The following is a 15,931-nucleotide window of genomic DNA, read 5'->3' as shown; positions in this document are numbered from 1 at the left end:
CATGGAGTAGATACTTAGTAAATGTTCCCTTCTTGAGTTGAATGAATAATATGCAAAGTTTCATGGAAACAGAATGGAGCCACTGATTGCTTCACCACCCCCTCCCTAAACTTTTCCCCTAGGTGTTTGGAAAAGGCTTCCCTGAGGAGGGGTATTTGTGTCCGATCTTCAAGAGGGGACTGTGGTCGTGGTTGAGGTTGTGGGGATATGAAAGAAGATAGCCTATCTCCCATGAAACTTACAACCCTGACAACGTATAAATCCTATCGGAGCAGTATGACAATGATTTAGGCCTGCAGGTTTTTTTTTTTTTTTTTTTTTTTTTTTCCCCTGAATGTCAACCCCAATCAATCCATCATGGTAGCCTGAATTTGTGTGGAGGGGAGGATTTGGAAGTGTTGTGCTAACGTTTGCTTGATGGTCTTGCCTGCTGTGGTGTGGGAGGGGTGCTGGGGTATTTGTATCACACGTTGGCCAGCTCCGTTTTAAGACTCTGGGCTTTTAAAGAAAAGCCCCACTCCTTCCTTTTACCTCATTCCCATCAATAAGGGGAAGCAGATTTATGGCTAAAAGAGGACTGGCAATGTATTTGGTGCCAACTCACAGAAGGGCACAGGACCATACAGGTGAGAAAAGTGGTTCTCTACTTTTTCATCAGAGTTTTCCATCACAAAAGGATTTCTTATGAGGCTGAAGGTGTAGAATCAATAGGCTTTGAAGAGATTCTAGTGGAGATGTTCTCTTTAAAAATTAGAAAGGAATTATGCCTCTGGGAGGACAGAGAAATGAACATTTTAGCACTCTTCATTTTGTTATATTTAATCCTTTCTTCTTGTTGTTCTTATTTTTTTAAAGAGTTTATTTATTTATTTGGCAGAGAAACAGAGAGAGGAAACACAAGCAGGGGGAATGGGAGAGGGAGCAGCAGGCTTTCTGCCGAGCAGGGAGCCCGATGTGGGCCTCAGTCTCAGGACCCTGGGATCATGATCTGAGCCGAAGGTAGACACTTAACAACTGAGCCATCCAGGCGCCCTTCTCTTCTTCTTCTTCTTCTTTTTAAGATTTTATTTATTTGTGAGAGAAAGAGAGAGAGTGAGTGCACAAGCAGGGGGAGAAGCAGGCAGAGGGAGAAGCAAGCTCCCCACTGAGCAAGGAGCCTGAAGTGGGACTCAGTCCCAGGACTCCAGGATCACGACCTGAGCTGAAGACAGATGCCTAACTGACTGAGTCACCCAGGTGTCTCTCTTCCTTTCCTTTCCTCTTCCCCTCCCCTCTTCCCTTTCTCCCTCCCTCTCTCCCTTCCTTTGACTTATTTATTTGAGGGACACCTGGGTGACTCAGTCATTAAGCAGCTGCCTTTGGCTCAGGTCATGATCCCAGGGTCCTAGGAGCAAGCCCGGCATCAGGCTCCCTGCTCAGTGGAAAGCCTGCTTCTCTTTCTCTCTCACTGCCCCTGCTTGTGTTCCCTCTCTTGCTGTGTCTCTCTGTCCAAAAAAAAAAAAAAAAAAAAAAAAAAAAAAAAAAAAATTATTTGAGAGAGAGAGAGAGCATGAGTGGGAGGGACAGACAGAGAGGAAGAGAGAATCTCAAGTAGACTCTGCTGAGAACAGAGCCTGACTTGGGGTTCAATCTCATAACCTTGAGATCACAACCTGAGCTAAAACCAAGAGTTGGATGCTTAACTGAAAGCACCACCCAGGCACCCCAAATAATTTCTTTTAAAGTTTTTGAGGTATGAACTGAACTAAAGAGGTTAAATATTTAGATTACTTTTAAGCTTTATACTTAACCATAAACATGGCATAATGTCCATTCAAATGACTTGAATGGATTGTAGAGTTTTCTTCCTTCATACATGGCTTGCTTGTACCAGAAGATGGTATTGGTGATACACTGTCGTCCTCATAAGGTCAAGTATTGTATTTTGCCGTAATGCAGTCGTGTCCCCAAGGATTATTGGGCAGTTTGCCCCTCTGTAAGTGGCCCCAGGTTGCTCTGGCTTCCCAGATCTTAGATCTTCATTTTGTTCTCCTGTGTCCTTCTTTGACACCAGCGGACCTCCCCTTGGCTCCTGTCAGTTCGTCTACTTCCAGCAGCTACTTTGTTCTGTAATTTCTCAGGCCTCCAGAGTCCCATAATTAAGCTTGTTGGATTTTGTCTAAAGGAAGCAGCACCAGGTGCCGAGGGATGTTCCTGTGAATAAAGAAGTGTACTTTGTGTGTGTGGGCTTGTCCCAAAATGGGTGCTTGGGCTTGCCCCAAACCCTCTTTTCACTGATTTTTGGGCTCTCAGCTGGCTTTTTTGCTTAGTCAAGGTGACTGTGTTAAGTGAGCTGATAACCGTGTAGTAGGAGAACCACTGATTTTACTAAAACTGAACCCCACGGGTCTAGGGGGTCAGGCCCCAGACTTGAAAGCTGAGGGTCTGCATGTGCTTGCTAGAACTTCCTTCACTTTTCCAGAAGTTGGGGAAGAAAATGCTCTCTTTCAGCCTCGCTCCCATTAAAGAATTTAGTTTCTCGGATAAAGAGCTGTACCAAGGTCTGATACCCTAAACATCAATCCCCTACCCTGCACGTTAATACCAATTGAGGCGAAGTAGTGGCAGAATTTGCCAAAAAGGAAACATTTTGGAAAAAAGGCATTTTGATTAATTAAACATTTTTTTCCCCTTTGGAGACACAGAGGGTCAGGAAAGGTTTTCTGATAAAAAGTCATCACTTGGAACGGCTCATAATATCAGCAGCTGGCAAGCGCTTCGTCTTGGACACCGTGTACGGCCGCTGTAATATGCAATGTCACTTGCAGCTAATCCCTTCATTGATTTTTTTCCCCCTCCGAATTTGCTGACAACAGAAGATTAGGTCTAGAGAAATAGTTGCAGTTCAGGTTCTGTTTGACAATATTTAGAATTTAAAGTGACCTTTAGCAGAGAAAGGGCTGCATGGAATGGGATTTAAGTGGTTCAGGACAGGGCGCTATTAAGGGCAAGGTAGAAGGGAATGCATTTTTAATGCCAGTGTCAGGGCAGGCCACCCTGAGCAAGTGCCCTCTGTCCTCAGGGCCACGTGAAAGCCCAGTGCCAGGCTGACCCTTGGCCTTGTTGCAAAGGAGATGAAGTTTGACTTTGTCCCATTCAGTCTTGAATGTATGTGGCTCTCCCCTCTCTAACCCTCTCCCACAGCCCCCTTGCCTCTCTCGGCCTCGCTGCCCTTGTCCAAAGCTCCCACCCTAGCCGTACACTGTGCTCCGTGCTCCCACACCACATCCATCAGTCCTCCCACCTCTGCCCGTATTTGAGAAGATCTGATTAGGATATAAATAGCCTGGAGTCCTTAACTTTCCATGAATTTAAGCCTTTGAAACAACAGACTTTTTTCCTTTGTGCTTATTAATACATCAAAACGGCAGAGAGAGAGAGAGAATTGTTAGAAAGGGGTTAATAAAATAAGAAGCTAAATAAAATACAAATTTATGTTAAAGCATGGCATTCATTCGGGCCCCATCCCCTGCTCTGTGCCCTGGATCTGATGGTCACTCTCTCTTCCTTCCCTGAGTCACCTTCATGGGGACAAAAGTCGTATCCCACAGGCAGTCTTACCATTGATGTTTCTGTTGGTGTCTGGACTGCTGGAGCTGCTTATTCAGGTCTAGACCTGGCGCTGGGGAGTTCTTCTTGCCCAGGTCTGCTTATTTCCAGGTGCACACTAGTCCCTGTTAGCTTGCATCTGAGATCCTCGGGCCTTGAGGCTGGACCTAAGAGAACTATGATACAGAGAAAATTAGAGTTTAGGCGTTCCAGGGGCCTGGGAAGTTAAGAGTGTGTCCTGGGCAACGGGGGGGTGGGGGGGCGGAGAGACTCACACTTCCTCTGCATTAGCCTCAGGACACAATGACCGAGAAGACCTTCAGAACTAAGGATACCTTATTTGCAGCCAAGGAGAACTTTGGATTCTTCCTATTGGGCTTAAGTCCAATTCTAGGGCATGGTTTCTCTGGACTTACACAGGGAATGGAAAAGAAGTGGGCCGCCAGGCTGGTAAGACTTAGTGGGGGAAACCAGCAGACGGGATGGTGTGGATGTTGGCGTTGACTGGTCCGCATGTTGAAATGGTATCCATGGGTATAAAACATGGCTCAAGTTACTCATCATAAAAACAGTGTTGACTCTAAGTCCTACAAAGTGGAAGCCTGGGGACCTCAGTGTAAGAGACGTGTCCTTCCTGGCCTCTTCCCAGACCTGAACTCTTGCAGCAGCGTGGGGTTCAGTGAACCAAGGATAGAAGAAACCAGCTTGTAACCTTTGGCACCTTCCTAGCTCATCCCTTCGTCAGCAGGCTCACTCCCAAATTCCAGGGCCTTGGCTATCCCCTTAACTGTCAAAAATGCACCTGGAATTTACTTGGTAAATAGTAGAAAGTGCTTTATGAACTCAAGACTTTTCATTCTTCCAGCAGCTCTGGGATTAGAATTATTCTTTGTGTTTCCTAGGAAAAAACAGCTGGTTGAGCAAATCAGACATGTAAATAAGTATCTTTTTCTGATTTCAAACAGTTGGGGAAGCACCTGTTTATGTCCTAACCATTGATAATCTATAACCTAACCTAACCTTACCAAATAGATCTCTGTATTTACTGATGTGACATTTCCTTAGACTTGATTTCCAGCTTTCTTCCTCTTCTGATTCCTCTCCCAAGGGGATTCCCTGCTCCCCTTCCCAAATTACACTGGAAACCGCTGAGACTGTATGAAGTTCATCCCCCCCAGCATCCAGAGCCATGCCCAATACCTAATCACGTGAATGATGGTGAGCGTGAACATCTAGAAGATTCTGATGTTTGGTAAACAAGAGCATTTCCTAACAGTGGCATGTTCTGAGCTGAGGGTTGTGGGTTTGTCCAGATGCTGGCCTGTGGTTGAATTAGCCCCAGCCCGTGGGCCTCCTCCCTGCACAGAGCAGCCAGGTATGGTCCCTGCAAAGGAATCTCTCCCTTCAGACACAGTAGAACCAGTCCTCTGGGGCCAGCCTCTGGCAGGACAGCTCTCCCAACTGGGCACCTCTCACTAATGCTTTCTGGAAAGTCTTTCTTTCATATGGAGGGTTTTAACCAAAGGAGAGACATTCTTTATGGATTTCTTGGGGGGTGTTTCACAAGGTCTGCCACAGAACAGCACAGGCCGTTAGCCATCACTACGGAGAAGGACAGTGTGTCGGGACACTGGTCATATCAGTGAGATCCCAGAGGGCACCTCTTCTCCGTAGTCTTGCATGGTATTTTGCCCAGCTGCTTGGGAAGCGTTGACTGGGTTGTACCTGGTGGGGTGAGTGGTACAGCCACACTTGTGCTCTCTCACTTCAGGGATCAAGCGTGGGTTAGGTTCTCATGTTCACCATCTTTCTTCCCCCATGCTTGTTCTTCCGGGACCTTCAAATCCCTCCCGTGGCGTCTCAAGTATGCTTCTAAGTGTTGCTGTCTTTGGCTACCTGGAGGGCTCTGACATTTCCTTCAGACCGTGTCAAGATCTGTCCTCTCCTCCAGTGACACCTGCCCGGTGGCCTGTTCGGGTCTCCTGCCTCTCTCCATGTCTGATGTGGTGGAGCTTCTGTTCTCCGTGTCTGTTCCACGTGGAGGCTGGTCCATCCTGCTGCTGTGCCCCTGACTTTAGGAGCCTGGCTCTGAAAGGAAAGACTCGCTCCTTGTGTTTCGAGGATCACCAAGCCATGCTGCCTCGTGTGGGGGAGGGGGCAGTGTCTTTCAGGGACTTTTGGCAACTGGCACTTCTATTTATTTTGTCCTGCCTCTCTTCCCTGGGGCACTCTGGTAAGAATCCCTGGGGCCAGGTGCCTAGGGACTTCAGCAACACATCCTCCTGCCTTTGGAGTCCCTCTCCCCTCCTTCTGATTCTGTGTCCTTGGACCGAGATATGCACAGCGACTTTCCCTTAGGATGGATGTTTGCCGAGCAGTCTCAATGGCCTTTGGTGCAGAGAAACTTCTGGAAGGCCCAGAGAGGCAAAGAGACAGGCAGTCCTGGGACTCGACTACAGATACTTCGAATCCCACTCAGCAACACTTGCTCTGGGCTGTAGCTGCCCTACTGACCTTCCAGATGTGACCGACATGTCTGAAGGCCCCAGCAGGCCTGGCTTGGGCTTGTGATGGTCCTTCCAGTGCTCTGTGGGGAGTGGTACTTAGCCTCTCACACAGAGCCTCGCACAGAACAGGGCTCTATAGATGGTCTTAATTATAATATCCATGAGGACTTTGGTTCTTGATCAGTCTCTCCTGCGAATTCGTTCCTTTTGGAACTTCAGTTTCTTGGAACTTTTCAATCCTTAATAACTGGGTCTTCTCTCCTGCCCATTGTGACTTGATACTATAAAAAAACAAAACAGGGTTTTTGGGTTGTGGGGTATGTGTATGTGGTGGTGGGGAGAAAGCCATTCTCAAGGAGTTAGGCTGACAGGTTGAGTTCATGGTCAAAGAGTCAAGGTCACGGCTAGGAAACCAGAGTTCATCCTCAGGGGCCAGGGAGGTGGTGCCCATAGTTGCAGTCTGGAGAGGGAGCTGTGTTTTGGCAACTGGATGCCTTTTCAAGGTACCCGGAGTTTTGTAGGCTGGCTGGCTCGACTTCCAGGAACACACAAAGATGAGTAGAGGGGTTGTTTGGGAGGATACACCTCAGCTGGGAAGGGGAAGAGCTGGGGCAGTCCTGGTCCTGCTCCCCTCCCTCCGCGCCTCTGCTGCTTCCTCACCTCTCTCTCCCCAGCTTCCCCCCTGCCTGGCTCCCTCATATTTTTGGGTTATTTATCCTGATTTCCTTGGTACCAGCCAGATCTCATGGCACTTTTTCAACTTCACCTTCATTCTTTCAATGTTCCTGGTGTCCTTTTCACTTGCGGGAGGATCCCGTTGGTGCGGTTAGTGTCCCGAGCTGGGCCCTGGTCCCGGGTGGCTGTGGTCCAGGAGGGGCTGCTCCCCAGTCTCACGCTGGGGTAGAGGGTCACGTGGTGGATCAGCGCATGGTTGTTTGAGCAGCAGGGCTGAGGAGTGAAGCTGTTCGTGTGGGGCAGGCCCCTGAGGCAGGATTTCTCTGGGTTCCAGGAGATAGAACTTGGGGAACCCTTCAAGGGTGGTTGTCCTCATTCCACGAGACAGAGAGTACCCCCAGGGGCTGGTAACACAGGCTGGGCTTGCTTCGGGGCTCCTGCCTCCGCAGCCTGGTGGGGGAGTCATTGAGTGCCAGGGCTGCAGAAGCATCACAGGTCCCCTTGGATAGCACAGAGCCTGTATCTTCTAGAAGCCCTTCTTTGATGTTTATAAAATGACTCTCAGTACATTAATTCGTGTAGTTTCTGTGTTGTGTGTGATGGCTGAATCCATTTTCACTTTCATACACTTGGAACTCCTTAGGTCTTCACAGCAGCCTGTGAGGTCGATGTTCTTGTTGTCCTTTTACACACGTGGAAACTGAGTCAGGGAGAAGTTGAGAGACTTCTCACCAGGTCTCCTCCTCCTCCTTCTTCTTCTTCTTTTTTTTTTTTTAAAGATTTTATTTATTTGACATGGAGAGAAATCACAAGTAGGCAGAGAGAGGAGGAAGCAGGCTCCCCGCTGAGCAGAGAGCCCGATATGGGGCTTGATCCCATGATCCTGAGATCATGACCTGAGCCGAAGGCAGAGGCATAACCCACTGAGCCACCCAGATGCCCCGAGATCAGGCCTTCTGGTTCCCGGTCCCGCGCCTCTTTACCCACGTGTCCTACATCTGTATGCAGAGCACTGCACATCCCTAGGTGTTATGAGGAGATAAAAAAGAAATAAGCTTACATTCTAGTTAGGATAAGCTGCAAACAACATCCATTAAGGCAGTCATTTGAGAGCTGATTGCTGTGTGCCGGTGATTGTGACCTTGAAGTACTCACATAAGAGGACACACAAAAATTACAGGCTGCCTTGAAAGTCGGGGATGCGCTGTGGATTGAAGATAAGCCCAGAGAGAATCAAGGTCACGTACTTGTTCAAACCAAGCAGCCCTGCAAACAGCTGGAGTCATTTGTTGGTAATAGAGAGCTGGGTGGTGTCTCGGAATCCTGGCGGAGGAGCCCCAGGGCCGGCTGGCCTGGTGTTGGATGAACTGACAAGGAACCTGGAGCCCAAACATGGCGGTTGATGCGTCCTTTGGAAGAAGAGTGGGGCCAGCGTAACCCTGAAGGTCCACACCGCGGTGGTGTTTCATCTTGTGGCAGCTGTGGCGCCCAAGCCGGCAGAGGACCTCACGACAGGTTGTCTGGGCTGTTGTAACATAACCCGGAACCAACATCAAATGACCAGAGAGAATCCCTCACTGCAGTGTTCTAGAACGTAGCTGAGGGCCAGACTTGAGCTGTTTTCCAGAGGGACGCTCTGATGGGTTGGCCGTGAGAGGCGAGTGAGGGGAGGTGGAGCTCTCTCAAGCCCTGGGAGGGCCCCCCTAGGGCAGCAGCCACAAACACGGTAAGCAGATAAGCAGAACGACAGGAACTAAGGGGCAGGCTGTGTACTGCTGGGTCAGTGCATGGGAGCCTGTGTCTGAGCCTCCCCAGCTGCAGCCAGGGCTGGGAATCCAGCCATCCATCCCATCCAGGGAAAGTGGAGCCACCCTGCTTGGAGGAACCAGTATGCAAGGTCAAGGCCGAGTTAGCAGCAGGAATGTGGCACTGACCTCGGCCCCACAGAAGCCTGGGTTTAGAGAGGGGCACCCAGGTTGTGGGGAGAAGGATTCTGAGTGCAGAGAACTCCAAGGTGTCTGCTGAGGTCCACCCGGGATGCTGAGCCCGGTGGCATCGGGAGGGCCGGACGCAGCATCTGGAGTTCCCAGAGCTGAAGTGACGGACTCTAGACAGCTCTGGGCAGAGCCGAGGCAGAGTTGAAGTTTCTGTTAGATTCTTTTACCTTGTTTCGTTTGGAGCCTTGTAACAGACTGTTTCGTAAAGTGATACATCACAGGGTCCATCATCTTAAAAGTATCAAAGGATCTACGAGGAACATTTTTTGTTTTCCTTTTAATTTTCCTGACCTTCCAATCCTCCTGCCCCAGACGACCAATGTTATTAGTTTCCTTCCAGAGGTGTCTTATGTGTGTGCAAGCATCTGCCTGTGTGTCTGTTTACCATCTTTCCCTGCTTCTTACAGAAATTTGGCGCACTTTAGACACTGTTCTGTACCTTGCTTATTGCCATTTAATTTATCCCATAAGGCTTTCCATATCTGTTTATAACGAGCTGCCTTTTTAAAGATGCTGTGTTGCCTTCCATTCTGTGGATATACCATAATTTATTTAGCCATTCTTCTATCGATGGAAATTTAGGGTGCTCTTGTAAGCAAAGTGGCAGTGAATAACCTTGTCGGTATGTCATTTCACACCTGTGAGACTGCATCTCCCAGATAAATTACTAAAAGTGGAATTTCTGGGTCAAATTGAGCTTCTGTAATTTTTAAAGATATTGATGAATTGCCCTCTGGAGAGGCTGTACAAATTTACAAAATTTACACTCCAACAGCAATTCATGAGTGTGTTGGTTTCCCCCACACCTGACCTCACAGTGTGTGATCAAACTGGTGGACCTTTGCCAGAATGGTTGTTGAAAATGCCAGATCGGTGCTGATTTAATTTATCGTTCTCTCTTTTGGAGTGCTCTTGAGCATCTTTATATGCAAGGTCCCTTTGTAGGCCCGTGAGCTGTCTGTTTGCCTTTTGGTCATTTAAAAATCGGATTGGTGATCTTTTGCTTAGTGATTTGTAGGTGCTTTTTATGTATGAGGGAAATCAGTCCTTTGTGATTTCTGTTGCAAATCTCTCTCTTTTGATTTTGCTTATAGTGGGTTTTGCTGGGCAGAAATCTTGTGTTTTTGCATAGTCAGACTTCTCAATATGTTCTCTTGGGGATTTCATGTCATAGACATGAAGGCTTTCTCCCCCTATGGCTACAAAGGAGTTTTCTCATGGTTTCTTCCGATACTTTTATGAATTTTTTCCAAAGATCTACTTGGACTTAATTCTGGTTTAAGGTGTAAAAAGTATGCCTTCAATTTAATTGTCACCCAGTTTTTGGAATACCAGTTATAAATAAGTCATCTTTTTCCTATTGACTTGAGCTGCCACCATTACTGTGCCTTGGACTGAACTGAGTCACTCTAGGGTTCTGGTGCTAAAGCCCTAACTGCCAAAGTGACTTTATTTGGAGACAGGGCCTTCAGGAGGTCATTGATATTAAATGAGGCACCATAAGGCTAATTGGATAGAACTGGTGTTCCTCTAAGACCTGCCCTGCCGCTCTATTCCTCCCTACTCTCCCCTTCTGTGCCATGTGAGGACAGAGCAAAGCAGCCAGGAGGAGCGATCTCCTCAGAAAACAGCCCTGGCACCTTGATCTTGGACTTAGTTTCCAGAATGTGAGACAAATATTACATAAGCCACCCTGTCCATGACTTCTACGGACCATACAGTAAATGCTTGTGTGTTTTAGGCTGCCCCTGGATGTCTGAATTCCGGTCCAGTCCTTCCATTCCATCACACTGCCTGCCAGCTAGACCATGCGGGCAGGGGTGTGTGTGGGGGAAGAGTTGGGGCCTCTAGAGCCTGGAGAGACACAGGGACATGTGGGAAATTTCATGGAGACAGAAGGTAGCAGGGAGGGTCTGAGATCAGCTGAGACATTAGAGGCGATAGAGAAACCTGTTGGGGTGTTGGGGGGCAGGGTGGAGTGGAGCCCTAGGTGACTGCCTGGGCCGGGCGAGAGGGGAGTGGCTGGCCGGGAGAAGGAAGCAGCACGAACACCATCCTGGCCGTCCTGGGAGCTAACGGGGCTCCCGGTGGGGGGATGGCTGGAGACCAGATAGGGTGGGAGGTTCTGCATGATATTCTCCATTTCCACGGGTCTATTTCACTGGCTTGGTGGTTCAGTTTCCACAGGCTTTGGCGACTTCTTACCTGCCCTCAAACCCTAGGCTGCTTGGAGTCTCATTCTGTTCCAGAAGCTTCGCTGTGGTGTGCACTTGGAGCACCACCTCTCTGGGATGGTGTCGTCTTATTTATTTTCATTTAGAAAATCTTCATGTAGTCCCTCTTCTGGAAGCGAGGCAAACGTGAGGGCGTAGAAATGTCTCCAGTGATAGCTGCCTGTGTTCTCTTTTCACTGCTCCATCCGCCCTGCACCCTTCCCCGCCTCCTGCCCCTCTGATGACTTGAGTTTGCCCTGGGGGGTTCCTCTGCTCTCAGCTCTGCTTTCTGGATTCTGGGTCCCCTTCCCCAAGCCCCCCCCTCCAAGCTGGTGCTGTGCCAGTTCTGTGAGGGGCCCAGGAGCACTGTTCCCTGCCCTTAGGGCGGCGCTGGCAGCCTGTCGAGGAGCGGGTTACTCCATCGGGATGGTGTGCTCTCCTCCGCTCACTCAGTTTGATGCCTGGGGTCCCAGAGGGCACCGGCTCGCCACTTCTCTGCTCCTGCGCTCTGGGAGTTGGACCAGCTGTTAGGCTCAGATGCAGCAGCGGTACCAGCCCTGCACGCGGGAGGGATGCTGCTGCTCCTGTTACTGCAGGAGCAGGTCACATCCAAGCGGCTACGAAGCCAGTGTCCATCAGAAGGGCTTCGCGTGTGTCCTCCTAGTCCGTGCCTCTAGCTGTAGCCAGGTCCCGCTCTGGTGCTTGGACAGTCCCCTGCCTGAGTTCTCCCCCTCGGTACTCTGGCACTAACCCCAGTGATCCCCTGTGGGGCCCCAGCAAACCTGACTCTGGAGTAGTCTTCTCCTGTGGACTCAGCTGTGGACTCGTCAAACACTGGCTGGCCCCAGGCGACCCCTTCTTCCACGTCCTGCACCCTGCCGGGCTGGCGAGCATGGTTCTCCCACTTTCCCCAGGTTCCCTGATGTCCTCAGCCATCCATGACCTTCCCTCTCTCCCCCAGCACCGGGTAGTGTTCGCTGTGTCCTGTGCTCCCTTCTTTCCTCTGTCTCTGTGTCTTTGTCCTACTTGGCATCCAGCCCTGCAGGGCTGGCACCTGTGTGCACTAGGGGAGGGGAGTGGGGCTCACGGGTGGTTAGTGAGATGCCGTAGGAGAAGGTCAGCTGGAGGTGAGCCAGGGCCCCCTGGGAGGGTCTCCCGCCGTTAAAACTTAGATCACGTGCCTTTGATTTTGTTAAGAGAACAGGTGGCTTTCTTCCTCAAGTGAGATTGTATTTTTTTTTTTTCCATTGGGTTCCAAAAGAGTACATTTTTTTAAGGGAGGAAAAACTTAAAATATAAAAAGGTGCAAAGACACTGTAGGTGTGACTCTACAGTTCTGTTATTTCATTCAACATTATATTTTGAGGACTCTTTCTGTCTCAATATGCACAGTTCTAGTTTTTTCATTTAAACTATCATAGAATAGCCTATCCTGTGACCATAACCATTTTTTCTTTTTCTAACCGATGGACCTTTAGGTTGACCAGTGCTGTACGGAACATCCTTGCCCACATACTAGGAGTTTGCCCACGAGGGCTTAATTTTGGGCGGTAGGGCATATGCCTCTCTAGTTCACTTGGTTTTTGTCAAGTGTTTATAACAACTTACACTCCCAGCAACTGTCCGAAAGCTGCTTTCCCCCCAGTCTTTACCAAACTCTGATATTCCCTGACTCTGTCGGGTTTTTGCTATTTTGATTGGGAGGTAGAATGTGAGACAGCATTTCCAGAAAGTGTAAAAGAGAAATTCCATCCTGGCTCCCACCCGTGTCCTCACCGGGCAGACATTTTTCCCCCACGGCCTCTTTGCTGGTTATGGGTGGTCCAACTTCTTAATCCTGTTCATTCGGAGTGATGCTTCTGTGATTGTTGTCAGTGGGGGTTGAGTGAGTAGATGCGTTCAGGAAGGTCACTGCTGTAACAGGTGTTAGAGGTGGCTGGCAGTGAGGTGGGGGGCAGTGGTCTCAGTCCTTGAGGTGGGAGCAGGTGGTGGGATATAGCCAGGGTTGGAGCCTATGGGAAAGGGCCCTGAGCTGGGTAGGGGGCAAGCCAGAGCCCAGTTGAGAAAGTGCACAAGGCAGGGAAAGGACAGGATGCCTGCAACCTGTCTCCTAGGGCATGCATTTCTTTTGCAAAAACATGCCAGATACGTGCTCACGTCGTGTCTTAAAAAAACTTTCATGGTGTATGATGTATAGAAGAAATAATCTTTAAAATTTTTTTTAAATTTTTTCTCAACATAGAATGTATTATTAGCCCCAGGGGTATAGGTCTGTGAATCGCCAGGTTTACACAATTCATAGCACTCACCATAGCACATACCTTCCCCAGTGTCCATAACCCAACCACCCTCTCCTTATCCCCACCCCCCTGCTGGCAACCCCTGTTTTGTGAGATTAAGAGTCTCTTATGGTTTGTCTCCCTCCCGATCCCATCTTGTTTCATTATTCCTTTCCTACCCCCCAAACCCCCCACAGTGCCTCTCAACTTCTTCATATCTGGGAGATCATGTGATAATTGTCTTTCTCTGATTGACTTATTTCACTCAGCACAATACCCTCTACTTCCATCCACGTCATTGCCAATGGCAAGATTTCATTTCTTTTGATGGCCACGTAGTATTCCATCGTATATATATACCACTTCTTTGTGATCCATTCATCTGTTGATGGACATCTTGGTACTTTCCATAGTTTGGCTATTGTGGACATGGCTGCTATAAACATTTAGGTGCATGTGCCCCTCGGATCACTACGTTTGTATCTTTAGGGTAAATACCCAGTAGTGCGATTGCTGGGTCATAGGGCAGCTCTATTTTAAACTTTTTGAGGAACCTCCATGCTGTTTTCCAGAGTGGTTGCACCAGCTTGCATTCCCACCAACAGTGTAGGAGGGCTCCCCTTTCTCCACATCCTCGTCAGCATCTGTCATTTCCTGGCTTGTTAATTTTAGCTATTCTGACTGGTGTGAGGTGGCATCTCATTGTGGTTTTGATTTGTAAGAAATCAACATCTTCTGTGGATATAGTATAGCCACAGACCTTATGGAGAGCTTACAGTGAGCCTGGTGTTCCGTGCTTTATCTGTATTAATTCACTGAAATCTCTCAGGGCCCCCTGTGGGGTGGATGTTTGCATCCTCTCCCTTCAAAGTGGAGGCACGGGGGCACCTGGGTGGCTCAGTGGGTTAAAGCCTCTGCCTTTAGCTCAGGTCATGATATCAGGGTCCTGAAATCGAGCTCCGCATCGGGCTCTGTGCTCATCAGGGAGCCGGCTTCCTCCTCTCTCTCTGCCTGCCTCTCTGCCTACTTGTGATCTCAGTCTGTCAAATAAATAAATAAAATCTTTAAAATAAATTGGATTCTTCTCAAAGTGGAGGCACGGAAGTCTGCATTCATTTGGCCACTGTCCTACCCCCACAAGTCTCAAAGCCAGGCGCAGCCCCAAGCAAGCTCCGGGGCCCAGGCCCTCAACCGCAGGAGGGCTGCTGGAGTCACGGGGGACAATTCACTGGTCACATATTCACACCGGGTTCGAGTTCATTCCAACTAGTGAGTCCGGCAAAGTTAACGCTTAACATCTCCAGTCAAGCCAATTAACTTCAACAAGAAAACAGTCAGTTTTGGAAAGAGAGGTAAAAAAAACCCCCACATAATTTGTTGGGGCTTTCTGCTTTCCTTTTGTGAGCTTTAGTTTCCATTCATTGTTTAGCTAAGGCACACAACAGGGTAAGGAGTAAAATAATCACCTGGGTTTGGTTTCTGATCTACAACTCCTCTTCCTGTGATCCTGCCTCAAACACACACACGCTTCCGGATGGGGATACATAGGGACTCACATAAAATCTCTCTCTCCTCTCTCTCTCTCTCTCTCTGAATTAACTGGTAAAGAAAATCAGGATTATATAACTCCCTTTTCCCAAATGAAAACCAGAAAACTCTGTAATCTGGATATCTTTTTCCCCTAGCCGCAATCAGACATTGATTTAGCTGTTTAGAAACATCTGGACAGCTGTCTGAATTCTCCTTTTTTAAAATCTGGTTCGGCCTGTCAGAAATGACTGACCTTTGGCCTTATGAAGATTCCCACGGGGGAGGAGGTGTTAGGCCCACCATTGGAAAAGCTACCTGAAGTCTTCGTCCACGTATCCGATCTTGAACCCCACATCCGAGCAGCAGGGACAGAGAAAGGCAGAACCATTTTTGCTGTGGTATTTGCAATTTTGGTGACTCACGAACGATCCTCTTTTCTCTGAAGGAGCAGAATGAAGAATTTCTGACTAGTTTATCTTCTCGCTGGCCCTCCCCTTTAGGACAACAGCCTCATGCTGGATCCTTAATTTAAAGAAAATGGATGTTTCCCTCTGGCCCGAGAGCTGGGGATTCTTATCAAAAGTGACATTAAAAAAGTGCCAGACTGGCCTCCTCCCTCTTTCCTGCCCATTCTTCATCACTCCTGCCTGTCTCCATCACTGTCTCCCCATCTTGAGATCTGTCTCCACTTCCTGGGTCCCCAGAGAGAAAGCATGAGCTCATTGTTTTCCAGAGAAAAACCAGACTTGGTCTCCTTCTCGCCTCGTTTGTCTGTCAGAGCCTGGAGATTGATGATCCTTCCACTAGCCGAAACTGCCTGGAGGAGCTGTGGCCTCGCGCGCTGGGTGTCTGAGCCCTGGGAGGGGGGCCGTGGGGAGGGCAGTGATGGCTTGGGGCTCTGAACTTTCTAGAAGGTTATTAGGGCCGTGATAGGGGAATAAGGGAATGGGTTATTTACGACACCCTCCACGGTAATTTAAAGCCATACCTCACCTTCTCCTTTCCCAAGCAGCTCGTTTCAAGCTGGAAAACACACGAGCAAATGAGGAAAAGCGGCAGCCCCGAGCCTTACCGGGAAGATGGGTGTTGTGGGGGCCACGACAAGAACCCGTCCTCCTTTATTTCCTTTGGTGAGGGGGTTG

The 15,931-nt window shown here is 48.9% G+C and overlaps 1 protein-coding gene and 1 long non-coding RNA gene across 2 annotated transcripts in view; one reads left to right on the top strand and one right to left on the bottom strand.

Moving 5' to 3' along the window:
• The window catches only part of TMEM178B (transmembrane protein 178B), a 337,749-nt gene that overhangs the window by 86,149 nt on the left and 235,669 nt on the right, over nt 1-15,931 (top strand). The gene's annotated exons all lie outside the window — the stretch shown is intronic.
• LOC309844856 lies at nt 1,783-8,279 on the bottom strand. The gene is made up of 3 exons (XR_014300933.1): nt 7,831-8,279; nt 3,601-3,764; nt 1,783-2,193 (listed from the first exon to the last, which is right to left on the bottom strand). It is a non-coding gene; the product is annotated as an uncharacterized lncRNA (long non-coding RNA).

This window comes from Mustela nivalis (assembly GCF_964662115.1).
Source record: "Mustela nivalis genome assembly, chromosome: 12".
NCBI lineage: Eukaryota > Metazoa > Chordata > Mammalia > Carnivora > Mustelidae > Mustela > Mustela nivalis.
Note: the sequence above shows the minus strand (reverse complement) of the source record. Positions and strands in the feature narration are given on the sequence as shown.